The 6,000-nt window shown below is 31.6% G+C and overlaps 1 non-coding gene across 1 annotated transcript; it reads left to right on the top strand.

The window, feature by feature from the left end:
* The first annotated feature begins 5,606 nt into the window (after positions 1-5,606).
* Positions 5,607-5,712, top strand: LOC133833226 (small nucleolar RNA R71). Its single transcript, XR_009892620.1, has one exon. It is a non-coding gene; the product is annotated as a small nucleolar RNA R71 (small nucleolar RNA).
* Positions 5,713-6,000: the final 288 nt, after the last annotated feature.

Consider the following 6,000-nt stretch of genomic DNA (forward strand, 5'->3'; position numbering starts at 1 on the left):
TAATAATGATATTTTTATAATATTTGAATTTATAAAAATATAATTACTAAATATTTATTTTAGTATAATTTTATAAAAATTAATATTATATATTATATGTTATATATTTGCTAGTCCTCGAGCAAAAAAAAAATTAAAAACACACAATTTTTTTTATTGGTGATATAAAAAAGATTTTCTCAAAAATTGCACAATGAAAATAAATCTAAAAAATTATTATGAATAAAAGTTAAGCTTATGTAATTAATTAAATTGCCACTTTTGCTTTTAGAAAATAGGTTTTCATTAAAATTATTTTTCACTTAAACTTATAGGAAATAAGAGTGTTTTTGTTATGAAAAATATAATTTTTTGTTATAAGCAAAATTGACCCTATAATTAAAAACAAAGCTTAATAATTATTCATATTTTTAAGAGAACTAAACTCAAACTCAATCAAGATTTTTATCATTGAAAATGAAAAATATCACCAAATGTTTTTTTTTTTTTTTGAATTTTTATGAAAATGAACAAATTAAAAAAAATTAACAAAACAACAACATATATATAATTTTTTTTTCTTTCAAACAAACATAAATAAAAAACAAAAATTAACACAAAACAAAAAAAAACAACGCAAAGCAAAAACACAATAAATCATACTCTCCTTAATGATAATAACCATATAAACTCGATACCCTCAAACTTAATTTAAGCATTGTCCTCAATGTGTCAAAATATAAATATAAATTAAAATTGACAAGAGTTTAGAGTTTAGAATGGTTGTACCTCGATATGGTGCACCGCTAAGAGAGTAGAATATACAAAAAAAAAAAATTAAATCACACATAAAACAAACAAAACAAATTAAACACAAGTTATCAATATCAAATAGGAATCAAAGAGCATGGTAAACAGGGTCCTCAAGGAGGATCTCATCCACTTCATCAGTTTTTAATTCTAAAAATGGTTTTAATTTTTGTCCATTAACTTTAAATATATCACCATTTTTAGGATTTTCAATTTCAATAGCTCCATGTGGGAAAACAATACGAACAATGTAAAGACCGGACCACCAAGAGCGTAACTTTTCCAGGAATAAATGCAAACGAGAGTTGTATAAAAGGACTTTCTGACCTGGAGAAAAATCTTTTCTCAAAATATTTTTGTCATGGTAAAATTTCATGCGATCCTTATATTCTTTTGAATAGTCATATGCATCATTCCTAATTTCGTCTAGTTCATTTAGCTGAAACTTTCGTTTCTCACTTGCCTTGTCTAAAGAAAAGTTTAACTGCTTAATTGCCCAAAGGGCTCTATGTTCTAACTCAACAGGTAAATGGCACGCCTTCCCATACACAAGTCTGTAGGGTGACATGCCAATGGGTGTTTTGTACGCGGTATGATACGCCCATAATGCATCAGAGAGCCTTAAGGACCAATCTTTCCTAGTTGGATTCACAGTTTTTCTAAAATGTGCTTAACTTCCCTATTAGATACTTCAACTTGACCACTAGTTTGTGGGTGATATGGTGTTGAGACTTTATGTGTAATGTCATATTGTTTCATCAAATGTTCAAATGGCTTATTAAAAAAGTGTGTACTGTTATCACTGATGATAGCACGTGGTGAACCAAAACGGGAAAATATATTTTCTTTTAAAAACCGAAGCACAACTTTGTGGTCATTAGTGTGGCATGCAATAACTTCAACCCATTTAGACACATAATCAACTCCAACAAGAATATAAAGATTACCAAAAGAGTTAGGAAATAGTCCCATAAAATCAATGCCCCAAACATCAAATATGTCAATAATAAGAATAGGATTTAAAGGCATCATGTTTCTTTTAGTTAAACTTCCTAACTTTTGGCAACGTTCACAAGCTTTACAATAAACATATGTATCAGGAAAGATAGGCCAATAAAAACCACATTGTAAAACTTTAGCAGCTGTTTTCTTACCACTAAAATGTCATCCACATGCATGATCATGACAAAAGATATGATTTTAGATTGATCGCAGTTTGGAATGCATCTTCTAATTATTTGATCAGGGCAGTATTTAAAGAAGTAAGGATCATCCCAAATAAAGTTTTTCACCTCAGAATAAAATTTAGATTTATCATGCTTAGACCAATGAGATGGTATTTCTTTAGTGACCAAATAATTAACAATATCAGCATACCAAGGCAAGGAAGAAACATGCATCAATTGTTCATCAGGAAAAGTTTCAGTGATAGGAGTGGAATCATATATAGTTTCAACAACTAGTCTAGATAAATGATCAGCAACAACATTTTCAGATCCCTTTTTATCACATATTTCTAAGTCGAATTCTTGTAAAAGCAGGATCCAACGGATCAAATGAGACTTAGCATCTTTTTTTGACAAGAGATATTTTAATGCAGCATGATCAGAATAGACAATAATTTTAGACCCTAACAAATAAGATCTAAATTTCTCCAATGCAAAAACAACAGCTAGCAATTCTTTCTCGGTTGTGGAATAATTTAATTGAGCATCATTCAAAGTTTTGCTAGCATAGTAAATTACATGAGGTATTTTTTCAAGTCTTTGTCCTAAGACAGCACCTATAGCATAATCAGAAGCATCACACATTATTTCAAAAGGTATTTTCCAATCAGGGGGTCGAATAATGGGTGCAGTAGTCAACAAATTTTTAAATTTTTCAAAGGCAACATGGAAATCATTATTAAAGACAAAAGAATTTTCTTTTCCAAGTAAAAGGCATAAAGGCCGAGAAATTTTGCTAAAGTCTTTTATAAATCTTCTATAAAAACCGGCATGGCCTAAGAATGATCTAATTTCTTTCACAGTTTTAGGTGGGGGAAGTTTTGAAATAAGATCAACTTTAGCTTTATCAACTTCTATTCCCTCAGATGAGATTACATGACCTAAAACAATTCATTTTTTAACCATAAAATGACATTTTTCCCAGTTAAGCACAAGGTTTTTCTGTTTGCAACGAATTAAAACAAGTGAAAGATTGTGCAAACATTCATTAAAAGAGGAACCAAACACAGAAAAATCATCCATAAACACTTCAAGAAATCTTTCAACCATGTCAGAAAAAATCGAAATCATACACCTTTGAAAAGTCGCAAGTGCGTTGCATAATCCAAAAGGCATGCGACGATAGGCAAAAGTTCCGAAAGGGCATGTAAATGTAGTCTTTTCCTAATCTTCTGGGGAAATGAGGATTTGGTTGTATCCCAAATACCCATCAAGAAAGCAATAATATGCATGGCCAGCTAATCGTTTAAGCATTTGATCAATAAAAGGTAATGGAAAATGATCTTTTCTAGTAACATTATTCAACTTTCTATAATCTATGCACACTCTTCACCCCGTTTGTACTCTAGTAGGGATTAATTCATTTTTCTCATTTTCAACAACTGTGATTCTAGACTTCTTAGGCACAACTTGAACTGGACTAACCCATTGACTATCAGAAATAGGGTAAATGATACCTACGTCTAACAATTTTATGACCTCTTCTCTAACTACTTCTTTCATATTTGGATTTAGCCTTCTTTGACATTCCCGAGAGGTTTTAGCATTATCTTCTAGATGGATTCTATGCATACATATGGATGGGCTAATTCCTTTAATGTCTCCAATGGTCCAACCTATGGCTTCTTTATGTTTTCTAAGGACATCTAACAATTTATCTTCTTGTTCTTTATCTAAAGCGGATGCTATGATAACAGGTAAGGTTTCAGATTCTCCTAGAAAAGCATATTTTAAATTTTCTGGTAAAGGTTTAAGGTCTAACTTTGGAGACTCGGAGATTGATTGAACATGATCTAAGGGTGAAAAAGGTTCAACTTTGGTTTCATTTAAGGGTATAGGCTCTAGCAAAGCATTCACATCATCATTAAAGTCATCAACATGCAAGTTCATACCAAAGTATTTTTCACAAAAGTCAAGTAAGTCATTTCCATCATCTTCACATATACTATCTATCATGTTAACTTCATGCCCTTCTTCACACTTAACAGATTTAACCACATTAAATACATTCAATTCAACAGTCATATTTCCAAAAGATAATTTCAAAACACCATTACGACAATTTATGATTGCATTAGATGTAGCTAAGAATGGTCTACCTAAAATGATAGGAATTTGAGCATGCATATTTTCCACAGGTTGAGTATCAAGAACAATGAAGTCAACAGGAAAATAAAATTTATCAACTTTTATCAAAACATCCTCTATAATGCCTCTAGGAATTTTCACAGAATGATCGGCTAATTGAAGAGTTATAGAGGTAGGTTTTAGCTCACCATGACCAAGTTGCTTATAAACAGAATAAGGCAATAAATTCACACTAGCACCCAAATCAAGTAAAGCCTTGTTAATAAAATGATCACCAATAATGCATGAAATTGTGGGACACCCAGGATCTTTATATTTAACAAGACTCTTATATTGAATAATGGAACTAGCTTGTTCAGTTAAAAACGCCTTTTTAGGAACATTAGTGTTTCTTTTAATAGTACAAAGATCCTTTAAAAATTTATAGTTGGTAGGAATTTGTTTAATGGCATCTAAGAAAGGGATGTTGATACTAACTTGTTTAAAAACTTCTAAGATGTCATTATATTGGCCGCCTTTTTTAATTGGAGGTAATCTTTGTGGGAATGGGGCTTTTGGAATGAAAGGATGGATTGGAATTCCTTTGTTTGATGAGTCATTGAGATTAGAACTAGAAGGCTGGCTCTTTTCTTTTTCTTTTTCGTTTTCAACCTCGGGTATGTAATCAGGTTTGACAATGTTCTTTCCGGACCTAGGAGTTGAAATTGATTTGACTTCTCCATTATGACTAGAATTTCCTATCTCATATTGACCTTTTGGATTAGGGATAGGTTGACTAGGGAATGTTCCTTTTTCTCTATCGGCTAAAGTGGTGGCGAGTTGTCCTACTTGTGTCTCGAGTTTGGTAATTGATTGAGATTGATTTTGTAGGATTTTTTGAGTGGATTGCATAAATTGTTGTAAAGTATCTTCTAAGGAAGGTTTTATTTGTTGAGGATATGGTTGATTTTTTGGGGCATGAGTTTGGTTTTGTGTGTTGTATTGGTTCCCTTGATTCATTTGGGGTTGGATTTGTCTCCATGAAAAGTTTGGATGGTTTCTCCAATTTGGATTGTAAGTGGATGAAAATGGGCTATCATTTGGTTTCCCATAAGCATGAAGCGCATTGGCCTCCTCAGAAAAGGCTTTTTGGTAGGAAGGACATGATTGGGCATTATGGCAAGGACTAGAACATATAGAACAAACATCTTTTCTTGGTTGTATTGGAGAGTTTATAGTTTGGCTTATAAAGCTTCTACTTTTCTCGCTAATTTGTCTAAGGATGTTCTTAAGTCTAATTCTTCTTTTACTTCATACCTTCCTCATCTTTTTGGTGAATTAGTTGACCTAGACCTAGAATCAAAATAATTCCATTGTTGTGAATTGACAGATAAATCTTCATGGGCGTCCCACGCCTCTTGTCCTTGAAATTTTAAAAATTTTCCAGTATGCATAGATTGAATCATTTGACGATTAGAGGGAGTCAAACCATCATAAAAATATTTTACAAGTCTCCATTTTTCAAAACCATGATGAGGACATTTTAATAATAAATATTTAAATATTTCCCAACATTCGTAAAATTCTTCATTATCTTTTTGAAAAACTCGGAGATTTCTCTCCTTAGACTATCAGTTTTAGACATAGGAAAAAATTTCAGCAAGAATTTATTATAAAATTGATCCCATGTAGTTATAGACCCTGTTGGAATGGAATTTAACCAAGCTTTTGATTTCTCTTTTAATGAAAAAGGAAACAATCTTAGTTTGACCGACTCATCAGAAAATTTTGAAATTTAAATGTTGAGCAAATTTCTAAGAAATCTTTGACATGCATGTAAGGATCCTCTCTATCTAACCCATGAAAAGATGGCAATAATTGAATGATTGATGGTTTAAGCTCAAAATGAGTAGCAGAA

This window comes from Humulus lupulus, chromosome 4 (genome assembly GCF_963169125.1).
Source record: "Humulus lupulus chromosome 4, drHumLupu1.1, whole genome shotgun sequence".
In the NCBI taxonomy this organism is placed as follows: Eukaryota; Viridiplantae; Streptophyta; class Magnoliopsida; order Rosales; family Cannabaceae; genus Humulus; species Humulus lupulus.